The sequence below is a fragment of the Trachinotus anak genome, unplaced genomic scaffold, assembly GCF_046630095.1.
Source record: "Trachinotus anak isolate AG129_WGS33_773 ecotype Australia unplaced genomic scaffold, CSIRO_AGI_Tana_v1 ptg000011l, whole genome shotgun sequence".
In the NCBI taxonomy this organism is placed as follows: Eukaryota; Metazoa; Chordata; class Actinopteri; order Carangiformes; family Carangidae; genus Trachinotus; species Trachinotus anak.
Window position 1 is genome coordinate 22,933,849 of NW_027273862.1, and position 20,930 is coordinate 22,954,778.

At 43.3% G+C, this 20,930-nt stretch overlaps 1 long non-coding RNA gene across 1 annotated transcript; it reads right to left on the minus strand.

The window, feature by feature from the left end:
* Positions 1-3,393: 3,393 nt before the first annotated feature.
* LOC139628132 (uncharacterized) lies at positions 3,394-13,492 on the minus strand. The gene is made up of 3 exons (XR_011692698.1): positions 13,297-13,492; positions 11,337-11,413; positions 3,394-4,232 (listed from the first exon to the last, which is right to left on the minus strand). It is a non-coding gene; the product is annotated as an uncharacterized lncRNA (long non-coding RNA).
* Between the last annotated feature and the right edge of the window lie 7,438 nt (positions 13,493-20,930).

Genomic DNA, 20,930 nt, shown 5'->3' on the forward strand with positions numbered 1-20,930 from the left:
TGTGGCTAAAAATGACTCATGCATAGAGAATAGGATTCACATAGTAATCATCCAGGTCTTCAAATTCGAGGAAAAGAGATGATCATGCTTTCCTCACAATTTTCAAAAGGGAACACTTTCTACATAGTGAACACTGCTTATCTGATCTTTGTTTAGTTACATATCATTTCACTTCAGTGTGTGTGTATTTTAAAGCCTCCATTTGACAGGTCTGAATGCAGCTAAAATTGAACCTGTGATGATACAGACAGACTTAAATGATGCAGGTGGTTTAGCTTTCTGCTTGCTTGATGTAACCGGTGTGAACTATATGGTACAGTCAGGTACTGTCAGGATACACAAATAGCATCTATCCACCCCCACCTCACCTGTCAGTCAGTGACACAGTCCTCTAAAGCTCCCAGATCTCAGTGGGCTCCAGTAGGCTCACAGAACCACAGCTGTGAATCCCTGGTGACTTTCATCAAGGCAACCAGCTGCCAACATCCAACCCAATAATCTGCATACATAAATATCCTCATCGTGGTTATACTGTACTCCTCTTGCTAGAGAAGACCTGTGATTAAATTACACGCCCAGACATGGATCACTGTCATCCATCTTAGTGAAAGTCAGTCAGAGGAGCAGTAGCCTCACTGTGCAGTCTCTTGGATTCTGTTTGTCCCATCATGGTGGAAACCCTCCAATCCAATCAGCTCAAATATCAACACAAATTAGCATTCATTAAAAACATTTCCACCCAGCACTGCCGCCTGCCTCAAGCCTCCTGACATGACATTCTCCACTATTTAGCAGTAGCTCCTTAGTAAAGAACAAGTACAATTGCTCACTGCACACAAGAGTTAAACTCAGAAATAATTACCCAAGTCAATGGGTGCTACTATCTCTGTGATTGGTTGAGTGCTCAGGCGAAAGCTATTAAGTTTTTCTTTCTATTTTTTCCACAAGATTTCAATTAAAAGCCGTGTGAAATGGTGGGCCTATCTTTAAACGATAGACCCTCCAAAATCCCTTCTCGAGGGAGGACCTATTGTAGTGTCCTCATCAACACTCCAATTAGAGTTTGTCTATTATCTTTTATGATAAAAAAAGGGTATTACCAGAAAAGCACCTTATCCTCCTCTCCTAAAATAACTCTTTAGCTTTTCACCCCATAATTCCATTACAGGAAGATAGTCATTCATCAATTAGAATGGTAATTTTCATTAATGACGACTGGTCTCACTGAATATTGAATAAATCGTCCATTCATTTGGGTCTTGTGCTTTGGTTCAGTAATACCTCATGAATATAGTATGAGATATGAATACAAATACTGCAATACCTGTGTGAAAATGCAATGGGCGATCGAGAGAGAGAGAGAGAGAGAGAGAGAGAGAGAGAGAGAAACACAGACAGATGGAAATATGGAGGAGAGCTATGGTAATGTAGCCTTAACAGATCATCCATGTTGCAGTTAATATATTCATACCATGATTAGCTTAGCATTCTGTTTCCAGAGATGCAGAAACTAACAAATCATCTTTATTATATCCAGTGTTTTCATGAATATATTTTTGACCCTGAATGGACCTCTGATGCGCTTACTGCTTCTTACTGAGTGTATTATCAGCCAACATTTATTGCAACAATTAAAACTCTCACCTCTCACAAATTTCAAGGGGCAACTCTTACTCAAGTATTTCCCTGCATTCATACTTTGACCAGTTCATAAAAAATGCTTTAACCGCCTTCTGCTGACACAGAATTTTTATGTCACTTCAATGTGAAAAACTTGAATGGTGCTGAGAACATCTGCTTTTTTCGTTGAAATACATCACCGCGATGCAGTTAAATAAAAAAAAGAGTCATTCACTTTCAGAAACAAGGAAACTGTGGGCACGCCTCTGGAAATGTCTTCCAGAGATGATAAAATAGAATATAAAGCATTTGTTCAGAGGCCCCAAGGAAACATATTGAGAGTCATCCTGATGACAGGTGTGGCTTTTTTAGTATTTATTGAGTCAATATGATTTAGAAATTGGAGGGTAGATCTGAAACTACACAGTTTAAAGGAATATGCTAACATTTACCATGTTTTATTGGCGGTAAGTCAACACGCAGAGAGAGAATGAAAGCCAAACTATTTGAGGAGAATGTCTCACAGAGGCAGAATGACTCATGTTACTGGCGACTTTTTGAATGAACAGAAATAGTTTGCGAGCCATGAGCGACAGCTGCCACCTCATATGCAGAGGATGTCCTGAGACTCATACACACCACATCAAGGGACGTGTGTTATCGGTCGTGACACATGCTGCTTATTTGTTTGTCTCCCGTAATGTGCTGCACAACACTCTATTCATCAGCCCTGATTTTCCCTGTAGCAAGCAGGTTTGTGTGCATGTGTGAGTTGTGTGTGTTTATATGCGCCCTGCTGAGGCACCAGTCTGGGTGTTTATTGGTCCCTCAGAGCAAAGGTTCCCAGCCTCATTTGAAGCCTGATTTGCTTTCTGCACTGTCTTTACTGCAGCCTGTGATCACATGCTATCTACAGGGCAAAATTATACCCCTCATACAAAGCCAAAAGAGGGTAATGGCAGCCTATCATTCATTTCTGGACTCCCTTGGCCTGATTTTTAGGTGGATTTGGTTTCAATATCTGATTGTGCATATTGTTGCTCTACCTCTTTTCCTGCTGATGCATTTATTTTGAGAAAAATGTCATTTTAGCATCAGCTCATCCTGATAGCTATCATCTTCTTTACAGTTCTTGCTTCCTGGTTATGAATTGCATGCAGATAAAAAAAAAACAATCATTGAAATACAAAATCCAAACCAACTATCTGCTTTTGAAAATCTGATAAAAATGTGAGCAAAATTCAATTTTCACACCTGTCACTTGATGCACCCTGTGTGATCAGATGATAAATGTTGCATTAAGACAAGCGCTGGCATAGCCCATGACCCCTGTGACACATCACCAGTCTAACCACACATCTATCCATCATCTGCATGATATAGTTCTGCCGCCACCGAGAGAGGAACACCTTCCCCACCTGTTTCTATTTCCCTTTGCTTGTGATGGAGGCAGGAGAGCGAGGAGAGCCTGTAGTGGAGGCGGCTTTGGGCTGAAGATGTGCTAATAGGAAGAGAGTACATTCTCCCACACATCCATTCCCTGTGCTGTCAGGGAGCATCATAGTGGAACACTGACGATGGGAACCTTGGTCCCTCCCCACCCCGACACCTGCTGCTCCTCCATCTGCTGCAGCCAAACAGCCTCCTGCTTCTCCTGTTTATCCCCCATCTACACATCCATCCATACATCCATGCATTCACCCATCCTCAATAAAAAAAAAAAAGGAGAAGTCGTGGTCCAGAAAGAAGTTGTTGTCTTAGTGAGAGTGGCCACCAGTTGTCAGAAAGCTGATATTGTTAGTATGAAACCCTTCAGACAGAAGTGCAAACTTTTAAAGGCTCTGCTGCAGCTGCTCCTTATTTTCTAAGAGCAGCACTCTGAATTTACAAGCAGGGAGTCACAGAGACCAGTCAGGCTACACACTGATGCTGAGGAACAGCTGACGAATTCACGACTTGGCCCTCAGGTAGACAAAAAAACACTAAACGTCACCAAGCCAGGTTCCTTTCAGCTGCAACATTTGCATTAATTTGCTTCCATCTGAGGCAAATGAAGAGGAGAACGAGAGTGGGTCAGCAGAGAGGAGGGGGCTCCCTAATTCTGATAAAAACATCATAGCAGTGATGCCTCTAAGGACCAGGACAAATGTGCATCCTGCAGGGAAGAAATAACAGGATTAGTGTTTTATTGAAACACATAAACAGGCTCAGTGATAGACCAAAAAAAGCACAAAAAAAAAACACCATCATGAAACCCACAGTTTGTGAACTGAGTAGCCTGGAGGACTCAAAGAACAAATAGCATTTGTGATGTGTTTGCCTGTAGAATCTGCTCTAAAAACAATCACGGTCTTGCTCTTTCGATGTCGTAACATCAGGTGTAGTCAGGGCTTCTTTTCATCACAGGCCCTAACGAGCAAGTAGAGTTTGGTGAGACCGATGTGAAGCTACAGCTTGTCCAACTTCATTGACTCCTTGAGGAATGTACCGTCTCAGCTCGATGGGTCTGATGAGAGTCTTGAAGTTTCTTACAGTGTCTCTACAGTGGCTTTGAGAGGCTGCATGGCTTCAGTTACCGTCCATTAGGTCCAGGATTCAAGGATCTAACACGGCTGAGATGGAGCACACATGGAGAGAGATGCTATCAAAGAATATCATTACAGTCAGTGGGACTGTGTGTGTGTGTGTGTGTGTGTGTGTGTGTGTGTGTGTGTGTGTGTGTGTGGATCTGACTGACACACTCCTGTTCTCTGTCTCTCTGAGTGGCACTCACAATATCAGGTCTAATGAGCATGATGGGAAGATTTTTATGTTATGACTTCAGGTGGTCGTTTTCCAACCAAAGCAAGCAGCATGAGTACATACTTGGTTACTCGTACTCATCCTCAGATGCAAGCTTTAATTTTCTCATGAATAATTTGCATTAAAACAACTCCCTTTTCAAACACGCATCTTGGATTTTATGATCGAAAAATTCCTAATCCATTATTAAAAAACTCCCACCGAAGCGTGATTAAACATTTATATCAACCCAGTGAAGAAAAATGCTGTTGTTGTTAATTCTGCATGTCACACACACCATCTCAGCTCTAATACTACATCATGTTATGTATTCTAGCTCCTGTAATTCAGTTTAATCATAGTAGAGGAGTTAACACAACTGATATGTTTACACTGGAGTATTTTCAGAGGGAAAAGAGAAGTGCTAAAGATGATGACAGTGCTGGCAGATGTAAGAAACCCTGATAGTTGAGCTTATCTTTTAGTCTTTGAGTCATTTTGCCTGGTAGAGATAAATAAGTCTGGTTTGTTGGGATAAGGTCTAAGTGAGGTCACCTCTCCTGACTGCATCTGTCTGAACTCCTGCTTTGTGTTTTCTGGAGGAGAAACAGTTGAGCTGGTACTCTCTCCCTAAGGTTCGTCTGACTGGTTCAAGGGGAAAACCACCGTGGGTTACACGCTCCTGGCACGCACCAAAAACACACACACACACACACACACACACACACACACACACACACACACAGTCTGCAGAGGAGCAGTGACAGGCAGAAATGCCCTCAGTTTGACCTGGGAGCTTTGCTGCCATGCAGAGGGTGTCTGACAGCCTCACTGAGCCCCCTCCTATCAAACAGTCGGATCACTGGGCAACGCACATCCAGCTGCAAGCACAGATATACTCACAAGCACATGCAGTCGGCTTCAGCACGCACACAAACATGATTGGAGTTTACAGCACAGCAATATGTGCGTCTCTGTGAGGCTGCACTTAGGCACAACAGTGATTTGAGCTAAATGCTAATGTCAGCATGCTACTGTAACACGCTGATAATGACAATTTTAACATGCTGATGCTTAGCAGGCATTAGTTTAGCATGAAAGCATGCTAAGGTAAGCATGCTAAGTGCTAATTAGCACTAAATGATAAGTCCCATTGAAACTAATATGAATGTCTAAGAAACTTTTGGCTGGCAGTGGATGAAAAGTTTAAGAATCACAAAAGTTATTACATCCAGATTCATCCAGCGGGGACCACAAAATTCAGTACAAAATTTTATAGTAATCCATCCAATAGTTGTGAAATGTCAACCTGCTGGTGACAAGGAAAAAAGACTGAAACACCAAATCAGTAGGATTGACCCTCTGGGGACCTTGCTATGTCTGTACAAAACTTTGTGCAAGTTTGTGGCATAATGTTGCTGTATTTCAGTCAGATATTTCTTCCATCTAATTCTTGTCAGTTTATGTATTTCCTTTCATATATTCTATTAATCTTTGACCAGACAATGGACCATTCCTCTACTTGCTGCAGACTGCATAATTTAGAGATGCATTCAATTGTTAATCGTTGTTGTTAAGTAAATTTGCGTTCTTTGAGAGAACTTTTAGCTAACCATGTGATGAACTGAAAAATGATTTAAATAAATGGATGGAAGGAGAGCAGTTTTTCCTAGCAGCTGATTAAAGAGATATACCATTATCAAAAAGGTGGATCACTTTAATAATCCCCTAGTCACTGCCAAGTCTAAATGTGTCATCACTGACAAACCCATTCAGCCTGGCTCTTTTTTTTTTCTTCTTACAGTCCAGATGCTGAGCGTGATGAGCAGAAATCTAATGAATGTGCTGGTTATTGGAGTGCTAATGGCTGTGGGGGTCAGAGGCAGGTGTGCTGAGGAGCTGAAGCCATGCAGAGCAAATGTTTGGTCTCCGGTTCACACACGGATGAGTCAACATGACCAGAGAAACCCACTGGACCTTTCTCAAACATCACTGCCTCTCTTTCTCTCTCTCTCTCTGTGTGTGTGTGTGTGTGTGTGTGTGTGTGTGTGTGTTGGAGGAAGTGGAGAGTGGGGGTTGTATATAAGTGAGAAGGACCTTGAAATATTGAAATGCAGCTCAATCTCCTCCTATATATGACTGCCCAATCCCTGTTTTTACAGCCAAATATCAGGCTCCATTGGCTAAATGTACAGATAAAACCATAATTTTCTATGAAAATAAATGCACGGCTTCAGAATCTAATACAAGTAATGTCTTGCATCTGTCTGAGAACACAGCAAATATGGTGTTTGTGAAACACTGATGTGACCTTGTCTGGGTCTGAGTGTTCGTGCATATAAGCGTGTAGTTAATAGTTGCAGGTTGGCATGTGACACACAGCTTTGTCTTCATTAGAACAACATCAGGCCGTGCACCATCCAGCACAATGGCTTCATTTAGCGCAGCGATCTGCTGAGAGCTGCTCTGCAATAACACGGGTCAGGACCTGCGTGGGAGCGAACCGTCACACTGCCACCGCCCTCTTCTGTGATAAAAGACGCTGTCAACGATCCGCTTTTTGGCTGCGCTAATCTACGTTGCTAATATACCCTTCTCCATCCCTTGCTCTAAGCTTTCTCTCCTTGCTCTACTCCAAGCACAGCCTCTCTGTTCTCCTGTCTCTGTCTCCCTGCCGCATTTTACCCTCGCCTCTTTTCCTGATCTGCTGTGCTTAATCGTTCTTTTATTCTGCAGTCTCCCCTTTCCACAATTTCCCATCTTGTTCTCTATCCCTTCTTCAAGCTTCTCTTGCTTTGCTTCCTTTTTCATTCACGTTCATTTTTATTCAGCCTTTTTAAGTCTCTTTCTCTCTGTTTTCTCACCTCCTGTAACCTTTTCTTACAGTTTGCTCTGCTGTGCAACAGAGAAAAATCAGCTCCTCTGATACTTGCTTGGTAGTAATATACAGAGTTGGAGAGTACAATAAGTGCATATGCATGTATCGTACAACCGCGTACAACTTTCTACTTATTTCACTTTAGGGACAAATTTGCACAGTTACAGGGCACTTTGCAGATAAAACTAGTCTAATCCACATCAGGTTTCATGTAGGTCAGTCCTGAGTGTCCCCTTGAGTGTACATAACAAATCACAAGGCAAATTACAAGTCAACATGCAAGTGTTTCAGGTTACATAATGCTGACCATTAACATGACACAGCTTTTGAACAGTTTCCTTTCAAAGATGTGTAAAAATAGTATTTTCTGCCAGCACCTGTACCTTATTTATTTTTTTTATTGACCAGGAATACCAATAACCAATAAGGTACTGAAGTTAACGCAATTCTATTGTTTAACCCAAAAGTGTATAAAGTAGTCAGATTTAGCAACATCTGATACAACATTAAAATATTCCTTACATTCTATCTTCATCAACAATTTAACCCTTTGAAAGAAATCTTTTTGTTTTTTCATTACTTCTACTGATTATTTCGTCCCTTTAATACTATAACAAATTTTCCACTATAAATATCATTGTATCTCAGATGGTCAGACAGACAAATCCTTATTTTTCTGCTGTAAAAATGTTCTGACTGGGTTTGTTTTTGACTAGAATGGAGCCAAACATCCAGCATTAGCCTGACACAGTGTGTAAGGTCAGACATAATATGCGAATCCCCTCTCTGCTGCTCTGGTATATGTCTGGTCTGAAAATATCAGCCCTTATCTGTACATTAATTACCCTGACTGCCTATCATATGATTTTGTGCTGTGTGTGAGGCATCTATCATTGCGCATCTTTTTTGCATTTGTGTGTGTGTGCATGTCTGTAGTTGTGAACAGATGCATCAAGCAGGATTGTTTCTACTCCCCAATGGATAAAATGGTTTTACTCCAGATAGTAGCTTTCATAGAGATTTATGAGGACGCACAAATGGGCTCTCTCTCGCTCTCTCTCTCTCTCACACACACACACACACACAGTTGCAGAGATGGGTGGGCTTGAAAGGAAACCTGGGAATGGACAGAGGACGAAAGGCAAAGGAGATTGGAGCAGAAGGCCAAATGTGAGCGACTAAGATATAAACAGGTGAATGATTTTCTGTTCCCTCTCAGATTGTTTTCTCATCTCTCAGCCTGGCCCAGTCCTTAGAGAGATGGGTTAGGACTACAGTCCCTCACCAAGCAGCCTTGGTAGACTATCAGGTACAGACATATAGCTCAGCTACTGTCGCTCCTTCGTGCGTTGCTTGCCGCCGTGCGCCACTGGCCAAGCTGTTAAAATGCACAGCCTTATTCTGTTCTGAATCGCATTAGCTCTGGGGCTGTCGTAAACCGATACAAGCAGCAGCCCTTAAAGATACAAACACTCTTGAAGAAGAACACCCTTTGTAAGCACACATAGTCCTTCACTTATACACACACACACACACACACACACACACACACACACACACACACACACTTAAACACACACACATGCACACACTTAAGCTAGACATGATTTGGCAACAACTACATGCAAAAACATGAGCAGTGTTTTGGAGGGCCGAATGCTCTGACCTTTGCAAAGATTCATCTTTTTTCCTCGAAGCACTTTTGTTTCTTCTCCATTTTCCATTCCATTTGGCAGAGTGAAAAAAATACAGTAAAGGGAAATTTGAAGTGAAATCCAGGAGCTGTTTTGTTATATGGCAAGTAGATTGAATCAGTTACTAGACGGTATGGACGGTATGATTGCCTGGCAAACACCTGCTGCAAGTTCAGCTACTGCATAGACCAAACAATATCTTTTTCTTTTTCTGAACTATTTAGGGAGTGTGGAAAACAGGAGACATGCTGTGCAACATTATGAAACAAATCCAGCTGTTTTGAGGGTGTGTGTGTGTGTGTGTGTGTGTGTGTGTGTGTGTGTGTGTGTGTTAGGTGGCATAATTGACGTCATGTTAAATAAAAGTTTGATTATACAGCTGCAACTACATCTGCTTGCACTTGCATCTATACACCATTCACAGCATGTTGTTGTAGCGTATGCTTTCTTGCATGTAGTTAGTAAATCCTTTAAAAAGTCTAAGCGTTTAATCTTTTATGTGTTTCTCAATTAGGACTCCACCTCAGGGATTACATCTGCTAAGAGAAAAATAGATGTTTGTTTCCAGGTAAAATCAGAAACGACCAAGTACAAGATGTTTAAACAGGGATTTGTGTTGGGAATGAGGCCTTTCGTCTGCCCTGTCTACAGGAAGCCACAGTGAAAAGACCAAGTGAACAAACAGGCTGAGACAACAGCCAGCCTTTCAGACAGAGTGGCAGTGACACCTCTCTCAGCTAGTCTCCGAGCTGTCAGCCCCAACTAGGCTGTCACCTCCCCCCTCTCCATATCATTGACTTGCCACTGACTTAAAAGCACGTTTGCCAAGCCCCTCTGAAATGATGCATTGTGCTGGAGGAGTTATCATAGAGGACAATATTCTCCTGAAACACAGTGTTTAAGTGGACCTGAGAGAAAAGAGCTGGCTGCTTCACTTTCTCTCTGTGGTTGCTAGGTTAGTTCTCCACACAGAATCACTGGGGCCTTTATGGGCAGCTGGCACCCTCTCAGCCCCCTGCCTCCGACTGCTCCCGGACTGTGTGTATGAGAGAAAGGGTGGGCGGCAGAGAGAAAGTCATTCCTCTCACTCAGGGTGGCGTGCTAGGACTTCCAATGTTCCTGCCACCCCTCGTGCCCCCTTCTCTCCGCTGATGTTCCCACAAGTGCGGCTGACGGCTGGTTCCTGTGGACCTGCTCTCTGGCTCTGACCTCAATCCGTCTCGTTAAACCATAATTGGAAATGAGCTACACATTTACCTCTCTGGATATATATCTGTGAACTCATCCTCCTCTGGGAAATCTGTACCTGTGTGCCCCTCTCGCTAAATCAAAGGCTGGGATTTCTCACCTACAGCTGAAATCATTTAGGCAGATCTGAGTCGAGGTGAAGGTTTGCACTGTCACAGAGAGATATTTCAAAGAGTTTGCCCCTTGGCACTATTTTACAGCTCCAGAGACAGAGGGGCAAAAATGGCACTTGCTCACAACACTGTCTTCTTTTGGATGACAAATTGAGGTGGGACACCACACCCTGCAATGTAACTGCTTGCCTTCATAAATCACTGGTAGAAATGAAGTGTAATCAATGCTTACTGGTTTACTGTTCATTCCATGACAGTAGTCGTGCTGCTGTTCAATACTAAGCTGTACTGCATATTACATGAGATGTCCCATTGCTCGAACAAAGGGTATTCTCGTTGCCCTGAAGGCAACACGAATGCAAAAAGCAGATACTGCAGTATCAGACTTCTGCATGTTAATGTTCATTAGCTAATTTGTTCTCAAGTGGGTTTGTGTTTTATTAAGTGTGCACCCTTGTGCCAGGAATGCAGTAGTCCTTATGTCTCTTCTATAACAAAGATGCATGCAGGAACAAAAAGGCACTCACTGTACACACACAAACACACAAACACACACTCTCTGACGCTGTCTTTCCCCAGCACTTTCAGACTAATCCAGCATACACCTGCAGACTGACCGCCTCCACTAGAAGATCAATGGCAGTGTCCTTGGAACTAGAGACACAAGGTCAGCTTTCCCTATCTCTGTGTCTGGGATATGTGTACATGTACACTATATGAAGCTTGTTCAGCCATGCCTATATGTGCATCCACAGGCCAGTGCATGCCAGCAACAGAATGTGACAGGGTGCATATGTGTGTATACACTGATAAATGAACAGGGAGTTTTTGCCTTTTTGTATGCACCACTTTAGAAACACGTCTGTTTTCTAAGCAACATACATACACATTTCATGGAAATGAAAACAATAACTAAATATAGTCAGACTATTACTGTATTGCTTAACTGAAAATGTGGAGAGTTGAGGTGGAAATTGCCAGCAAGCACTCAGCAGCACTCACCAGATTTAACTGGCTGCTTCTTTCTTCTCCTCCTCATTCTTCCATCCCATGTGCTGAAAAAGCTCTTAAACATCCAGCTATAGTATTAAAAAAAACAGAGTGCATAATTGGCAAACAGTGAATTACAGATACATAAGAAACAGAAAACAATGACTTATTTATCTTGACTATGAACATCAAAGAACACTGCTTTCTATCAGGGTGAAGCACCCTGAGATGAATCTCATGCTTGAATAATAATAAGCACATTTTTCTAAATATACAGACCTGTTTATCCCCATGGCTGAGGAAAATACATATTTATATGCACATTTCTGTGCACTCATTCACAGTGCATGATGAATTTATATCTAATCCATATTTTGTCTTTATTATTGTTTAGGCCATAAAGAATCCTATTCAGCCCAGCAAATCACAACATAAGCCACAGTGTGAGCATTATCAAACAGGTCGAGTCAAATAAAGCTATGATTGGTGTGTGAAATGAAATTTATGTTTGCTCCCTCAGCACCTTTACTGTCTCAGAGAGCATAGCATATCCCGGGCTGTGTTTTGCCAGAGGGGAATTGTTTGGATGGGTATGCGATGGTGGTTGCATATAAATGGACTTTTATCATATCTTAGCTCTTTCACGGTCCTTTGTCATCACGGCTAGCAACAAACACCGAGGCACAAGCTGCTATACAGTATCATTAGTTCAGTTCTAATAACAGTGAACATAAAAATATGTCCAGCTATTAAACTGATCAACATTTAATTGACAAATTCATTTGTATTTAACAAATAATCATAAACCATGGACTTTAATGACCACAAAGATCAAATCTCCCACCTCCTCCCAGAAACAAGAGCCTCTGCACTCTACTGAAGTCAGCGGCTGACCTATTTAAGCCTCATAATGATGATGAGGCTGCTAAACTAATGACCATTTCCCTATTGCATTAGAAAGTACTTCCCCTTAGTGTGATGCAATGGCGTCGGCTAAATGTATAAGCCGCCATCAGTTGTCTGACACACTCATCCACCAACAGCCAAGTCCAGCAGGACGTAGTCAGAAGGCCACTAGGAATGATCTGCTCAAGATCATTTTAAATGTAATGAATGTGAATTAGCCTCTCTCATCTTACCGCATATCCTGCTCTGGAGACGTCTCGTCTTTGTGCCAAAAAATGTTTTATGTTTCCGATACAGAGCAAACACAAAGACGATGGAGAGGGTTAGAGGAAAGGAGATTCCTCTCATCTCTACTCCTCTCTCCTTTTTTTAAACTATGCAGCAATGCTAACGTCAAAGGAAGAGACAACTCACCCAGCACTCATTACGAAAAGTAAACATAAACTTTTTTTTTGTGATGATGTATAAGTGCTACTCCACATAACACACTGACAAGCTGGAGAAGGCAGATGCTGACGTGCCCTGTGTGATGCGATACTTGTACATCACTTTGTAAATAAACAATAGACTCAGTATCGGCGATGGCGCTGTCTCTGATTTGTGGATTGTATCTGATCTTCCCATGAGACACTGTCGCTGTCAATCTGTTGCCGGTCTCTCAGTTTCCTCGCCATATTGACAGCTGATCCTGAAACCCTCTCATCCAGATCCCTTCAAAACAGCTGAGCATCACAGACGTGGACAGTCAGACAACATAAAACTGAAGTGACGCAGATTGTCTGAGTTAGTGGAGCGGAGAAGGAGGAGGCCGGACCCAGATTAGTCCATTTTGATCTGTTTAGGTGCTTCTCAGAGGAATACAAGTGAGTAGATGACACATGCTTGAATATGAGGGCAGCATTGACAGAAGCTGCCTCTTGCACCTCTTCAGTGGCAGACAGAGAGGCAAAGAAGACCGAGACAAGGACTGGTGAGAGAGACAGAGTTGCCTACCAGAGCTGATTGGCTACTAGCTACTTATTTGAGTAACATTTTGATATTTAGGGGAAGTAGGAAGATGTCTTACGTGGAGTTGGGTGGAGGAATGCATCAATTTAGTCCATTTCATTCAGTGGAGAGACTGATGCAGAAATTGGCAGAAATCTAAAACCTCCTCCCCCAACACCTTTCCACATTTTTAGAAAAGAGATGAGGCAGCGTCCCATGATTCTTGTAACCTTCTGAAAGTGACAATCCAATAAGCACACCCTCTCTGAGCAGGGATTGGCCAAGTCTGTGGAGATGAGGAAGAATGAAGGATTTTAACTTTTCTACCAAGTTCACTTCCCCCCCCCCCATCCTTCACACTACAACTGTTTCTGTCACTTTCTGTGTGTACAACCAGATGTTACATCATGCCTTAAAGATACTGCTGAAAAGTGTGGGCTGTTCTGCCTGAAAAATTATCATGTCAGCCTGTATGACGACAGGTTTTTCATCCTGCCTTTGAGTGTGGATGTCTGAAACAGCAGTAAAGATGTTAGCATTCACACATTTTCACCGACATTTCATCCAGACTTGTTTGTTTTAAGGATACCTCTGCCATCAGCTGGGAGCAGGGGTTTGAGACCGGAGGATGTTGACTGTCTCTGCCTTAAGTTACAAGTTAATCTGTGAATCACTGTTTTTGGTCAGTGTTGGGAGGGTGGGTGCAGTTGCAGCTTTATTTTGGACTGACTGGACTGAGTAAGGGAAGTTGTGTAATGAATAATATGACTAATCACCTCTACTATCGAGTAAATACTAAGGTAATGTGATTATCTTCCTACACTCACCCAGGTGAGTCATGTCTGTCTCTGTGTCTGCCTCTTTAGTCACTTGAATCCATACAAACAAGAGGGGCGCTGTATTAGCATCATGAACTCACTGTTTCCTTCCTGTCTCTGAAACAGGTGGTGTGGCAGAGGACAGTCTGTCCCACCTTCCCTGATTAGTTTCTGCCTTTATACTAACCATTACTTATTCCCTTCAATTCCAAATGTTCACGCAGTCTCAGTCCAGACCACTGGGATGATACTGCAAGCGTATTTCCCTGACGGGAGCCATCTGCCTGCTTCTCTCCTCCTGTCATTAGCCCATCTCTGAGATGATTCCCAACACATATCATTGGCTGCAATCTGTCTGTCTGCCTTTACCGCCAACCAAACATCTGAACAGCCGAACTCTCTGATGGGTGGAGGGCTGGAAACTTCTCCTGCCCGTCTGCCTGCTCTGCTATACCTCCCCCCGTTTCTCTGAATTCCACCTCGTCATCTTTCCTCGTCTCTAGTCAAAAAACTTCTTTTGATTTGTTTCGTCCTCCACATCGTCATCTGTGGTGCTGTTCTTATTTCTATCTCTCTGTGGTCTCCCCAGCTTGTTTCACCCCCCTTTCCATTTTCATTCCTGCTGGCATGGTGCAGCCATATATTCGCTTGTTCCTGCGAGGGCGTGAGCGATGTGCGTGTCGCCCACAGTGGCAGAGGGAGCAGCAGAGCCTAACGTGAACATACGCTGTGAGAGCTCCCATTTATAACGGCCTCTCCTAATGAACAACACGCTATATGCAACACGGATGCAATTAACTTCAGGAACTCATTTTCATAGGGATAAACAAAAGTGCTTGCTCTCACCACAAAGTGGAAAAGTCAGAATAGATGCTAATGGGCTCCTGGCAAAAAAATAAATAAAATTATAGGAAATTGAACTTCCATGCTAAAGAGGCTAGCACTTGGACTGCAGTACATTTTCTGCTCTCCAGCTCCAGGCCTGGCAACCTGAAGCTGGAGGAGTCACAGCCAGTTTTGCCATCTGCATCACTAACCTCACAGTGTGTGTCAGCAGGCAGGTTTGGACCTCCCTTCTTTGTTCCATCATCTTTGCCATGTTACCTCCATCTTGCTTGGTCTCATGTGACTGAATCAAGCATTCACGGTTTCAGCTGATGGTTTGGAAATTACCTGAGTCACTTTTTCTCCCTGTGACAGTTTTGCAATCATGCTCTCCGGCTTTTCTTTTGTTGGCTCTGAACCAGACAGAAAGAAAACGTACCGATTGTAAAATGTTACCATACAGCACAGGCAGGCTAAAACTCTAGGTATGCAGGTAGACAGGTAGGTATGCATGTGTGTGCATATGTGTGGCCAGAAAATTAGTGAGAACACAATTAATCCTCAAGCTTCAAAGCTCAAGTCAGCTGTCCTGCCTCCCCCTCCTGCTGCACAACCCTCTCCCACCTCCCACCCAAAATGTACACAGTAAGGAGGCATCAGCAGGTTAATTAGCAGGAAGAATATGGTTGGGGGCTTGGAGACAGCAGAGACAAACAGGAGACACTCACTCTCCTTGGCCCCTCTCCTCGCTGGCAGATGCTGCCACAGCCAATGCTACGACCCCACTCAGCACACTCCTGGAGAGAAAAAAACACACATTTGGAGGGACAGAGAGACAGTTGGAGCAAAAAGCAGCTTTGGCCATATAGTAAATGGATGACTAGAGAGATTTTATCAGCCCCCAAAAAGGAGTTTGTCTCGCTGTCATTTATGCCCATAAAGCTCCTCAGCGGTGGAGTGTTGGTCTATGGAGCCATGTCCATATGGCCGACTTGCTTGGTGAGGCACTATAGTGAGAGGCAGCAAGGCTCTCCAGAGGACCTGTCTTTCTCAACGAGCTGTGAGAAAGGAGGATCTCAAGGTCATTCAGCAGAGAACAATTCCACATGAGGGGACAACAGAATATTAAGTGATAGAGCATCAGTATCAGTTTACAGTGACAGGTGGGGAGTGTATTTTTCCACAGCGCTGGTTATGAGCTATTGTAAAAGCAACAAGTTAAAGACAGAATATGCAGCAAGACTGAATGTTGTCCTTAAACTGTGCAATGTAGCTGGACCACAACCGTGTCCTACTAGGATGTGGGCGGCAGGCAGGTGGAGGTACAGGTCTTTGATAGAGTGGCTTCATTACCTAAAGTGAAGGGCAATCAGGCTTCGTGTAGAGAGAGAGAGAGAGAGAGAGAGAGAGACAGAGAGAGAGAGAGAGAGAGAGAGAGAGAGAAAGAAAGACAGAAAGAAAGAAAGAGAGAGAGAGGGAAAGAAAGAAGAAAGATCAGTGTAACTCTGCTTGACTTTGTTTCCTGCACCTGTTACCAAAATTCAATACTGGCAATTAATGATTAACCATGATGTTCCTCTAACCTTAGAGTGTTTTACTTGCATAGCCACACTTAAATCATATCTTTCTGTAGATACCACACTGAAACATTCCAGAAAGAAACCATTGCAAAACTTTTACATTGGATGCTAAAGCTTTCGTCAGTAAATGTAATCCATGGTTTTGCAGAAATCGTCAAACACCAGCTTTCTGTCTGGCGACTGGATTAAAAATGTCGGCCTGCAACTAAAACAACAATTACTCAACCATGACAGATCAACTTTTCATCTTGACACTGATCCCATCTCACTGTCCTCAGCTTCCTTTCCGGCAAACAAGGACTGATGTTGTTACCGGCATTACCATCCACAACTGTAAAGGTTCTGATTACATTATCATGGGCACACACACACACACACGCACACACACATATATAAAGTGGAAAAGTAAAGCTATACCTCCATGGATAAAGCTTTGTCGATGGAGTAATGGGCTTTCCTGATGGCAAGGGACCATAATACCCTCTAAAGAGGTTAGAGCTGCAGACTGAAGAATGAAGAATATGGTGCTGCATGGGGGAGGGGAAATACCAAGACAGACTGTGAAACACCCAGAGACTGGCTTCAGTTTAGCATTTATGATAAATTGATGTCTTTGTCTTTCTTTTCTCTTTCTTGCATTTAGTCTCTGCTTTCTCTCCTTGCCAGTAAAAAGGCAGCTCACTTGGCATACCCAGTGCAGAGTAATGATCTGTCTATCATTGCTCGGCCACTGGCCGCAGCTCATTCGACTGGAGAAGCAGTAGGACGTAGGAGGAGAGAGGGAGGGAGGGAGGGTGAAATCTAATGGGAATAATCAATGCCACTATATCTGATGACTTCATCTGCTCCGCCTGTTTGCTTTGATTTAACAGTGCGTAATTCCTGCAGTGAATACAGTGAATACAACAGGGAATCAATAAGAAAATAAACCATGGTGAAGAAGGTGCTGTGGTCAGTTGAAGGGCACTCTTGGGGAGAGTGTACATTTGAAGGATACAAGCGCGGGCGGGCCAGAAGAAAGCGATATATGAAGGCGTTCTCATCTCGACTGGTCTCACGCTCTGCTGAACATCATCAGTGTAGAATTACACCTCAAACTGAATCAACACACAGCACACTTTCCAGGTCCTCTTTCACCTGCCCGCTACGTACCTGCAGTGTTTGTCATTATCAGAGAACAGAATGAAAATCATCTGCCGCTGATATCGTCCAAATGAAAACTCACTGGCCAGACGAGGAGGTGTTTTGAAACTTATTTTTTCTTTGGCTGGAAATGAAGCACAGTCATGATGCAGGCTGGACGTCCCCTCTTCTCTGAAGCTAATTTCACAATGAATCAAAACAAAGTGAGTCAACACAGACAATATCAAATCCAAATCTTTTTGGACAGGCTTTTTTTCTGTGAAGCAGACTGTCCCTAACAAGGCATGGCATTTAGAAAGAATAATAATAGTAACCTACTGTGTTCTAGTGAATCTCGGGTCTGATGCAGTACAATTCCATTAGCCGTCCTCCTCCAGCTGAGAGCTCTCTGTCTGTCATTCATCACCAGCTCAAGCACAACACAGTAAGAACAGCAATGAAAATTAACTTTCCCCCTCCACACTCCTCCATTCATCTGTCTCTCTCTCTCTCTCTCTCTCTTTCCCCTGCCTAACTTTCTCCATCATAATTAACCTCCAATTCCTGCAGCTTCTATTCCACGTGTGAATAACAAATGGGAAATAGTGTCTTCCCATGACATCTGGCCACAAGCTGCTCCCTCTTGATACTACAATTACAAGGGGGAGGGCTGAATATCAATACCAACAGCCCCAGCTCCAGTCCAACCTGCAGAAACAGTAGCTGCCTTTTCTTTTATAAAAGTTTCATTTCAAATGGTTATTTTACAGGGGAATGACTCACTTTCCTTTTTGTAATGCTCATACAGGAGACCTCTGCCTGTGGGAGTAACATGCAAAGTGTATTTTCAGCTCAGCACCATGTGGAGCCGCCTTGTTTCTCCATGCTAAAGAACACGCAACATTGCAAAACTCTGTGATGGAGTCGCAACACGCTCGCTCATTTTGCATTACTGTCCTCAAATTCGCACTTCCTCACTGTTCCTCACTCTCTCTGTGTTTCTTCCTTCTCTCTCGTTCCCCATCTCTCACCTTATCTCTCTGTCTAGGCATCTCTCTCTCTCTCTGTCTGTCCCCGTCTCTTCTTTTACCTCTCTATGGCGTCCGTTTACAGTTTGAGTGACAAATTTGGTTCGTGGTTCAGACAGTGAGAGGCTGGCTCTATTTCACGGGTTTCAGTCTATTCCAGCTGGGTCATGACTCTGACAGTTGCAGTGTGATCTGAGAATCTACTCCACCTCAGAAACACTGTTTTAGACTATCATACAGTAAGGCTCTGTGTGGATGCCTGAAGGCCATATATGTCGTTCCAGCCTGTTGACTTGTAACAATATATGCAGAGAGAGGTGATGCAGACACATAATGTACAGCCTGTTATAGTGAATAGACATTTGGAGGAAAAAGAGCATCAAAAACTGTCTTTTTCATTTTACAAAAAAACAAAAACAAAACAAAACGTAACCTTATGTCCATATAAACTGACATACTCAGATTTTCATCTACGTATATCCAGCCCACACTAAATTGAAATTAGGCTTTTATTACTTTCATTGGTCAAGTTTTTAGAGTGATTTTTTTCTTCTTTTTTTTAACTCTCATTGAAATGCATCTGTTTTGCCCAGTGTGCATTTGTTAAGTGTGTTAAAGTCATGCTGTTTATGAGCTTACCAATGTGTGTGTGTGTGTGTGTATGTGTGTGTGTTTGTGTGTGTGTGTTCTGCATGTGCACACCAGCGTACACCTCACTGACTCCCTTGTGAGCCACTGGATGGCCATAAACACAAGGACACATTAATTAACAGTTTGAATGCATGTGAGGGGGAGCATCATCCCAGAGTGGCCATGCATCCACAATGGGGAGGAGAGCCACTGTCTCTGAAGGGCAAGAGGCAGAGCGGTCCCTGGCAGCTCAAGAGTGGAACTGGTCCAAACAGTCCTTTGGCCCATTGTTATGCAGGATAATCCAAAATCTGGCAACCAACAGCAGCACCAGGTGGTCCTGTCAACACACAGAAGAAGAAGATGGACTGGAAACGGGAACAGAGCATGCTGGGCCAGCCCTGGAGGACTGAGGATGTCTGAGCAACACCAGCTGACACAGGAGGACATGAGACTCGTGTGGTGGCTAACTGTAAAATGAGATGGTGCAGGTTTTTTTTGCATTAGTAAGAAGGACATGGCCGTGTGTGTGTGTGTGTGTGTGTGCGTATATACTGTATATTCTTGGTTTTCATGTGGGAACCTGAGAATGAGCAAGCAGCAGAGCAACATATGTTGGCTGCATCACTGTCCCAAAGAAAAATCTGAACTTTTTTGAGCGCGTGTATGTGTGTGTGTGTGTGTGTGTGTGTGTGTGTGTATGTGTGCAGGGTGGTATTTCTGTAAATAAAGATTGCTGTGCAAAATTGCTCTGACAAGCACTGACTGAATCCAGCTTTAAGTGGGTGTGAAGGACAGAGCAGTCTCCAGTGAGAGCCGAGACTGTACCACAATTCTGCAACCTCAGGGAATGTCCGCTGCTACAGTTAGTAAACAACAGAAAGAACACTCATGACCTACATGCATAACAGCCTGAAATCCACCAATTCAAGCTGCTGATGTTTGCTGACACTGGCTCAATGCACAACTGGAAAACAGGAGGGGATAACAAGAAAATGGGGCACTAAAGCCAATGACTTTTCACCCATGTTAGATCACATGTTACTAGCTTGTCCTCTGCCCGTCCAACGGTGAAGCAGAGAAAAGGTGACTTTTGACCTTCAGGAGATTAAAGCTTGCGCTAGATACATAGCAGGTCCGAAAGTGCGCTTGCTGTTAACTTGTGTGTGAAGAGCAGGAGCCTTGGAGTGTCTCTGATGGCTTTGAGATACATATGTTTGTTCTCTGTGAGGACCAGTATAAATGATCCAGCCAAGTGGAGCTCTCATTGCTCACTGGCTGCACTCATATACCATTACTCAGGCCTGATCGGTTGGATCTCCACCTCCCTCCCTCCCTGTGAGAGAGGCAGGAGGAGAAATGAGCAGAGATAAACAACGAAGCAGCCAAAATTCAAAGTGGAGAGGGAGAGAGGGAGACACACACCAGCGAGGAGCTGGAGGTTAGAAGAAAACAGAAAGATAAAGATACAAAGGAGGTGAGAGAGATGAAAGGGTGGTGAAATGCAAATCATTTACTTGGAGAACAGTGGTGTTTTTCTTCTGTTTGTCTCCCGGGAAAATAACTAATTGATCTGTCCACTGTGCGATTACCTCTCATCACGGGCTGATTGACTGTCTGTCACACACACTCACTCTCTCCAAATGCTCAAATGCACAGGGCATCCATCTCTATCAACCGCACACAGTGTGTGAGTGTGTATGTGTCTGC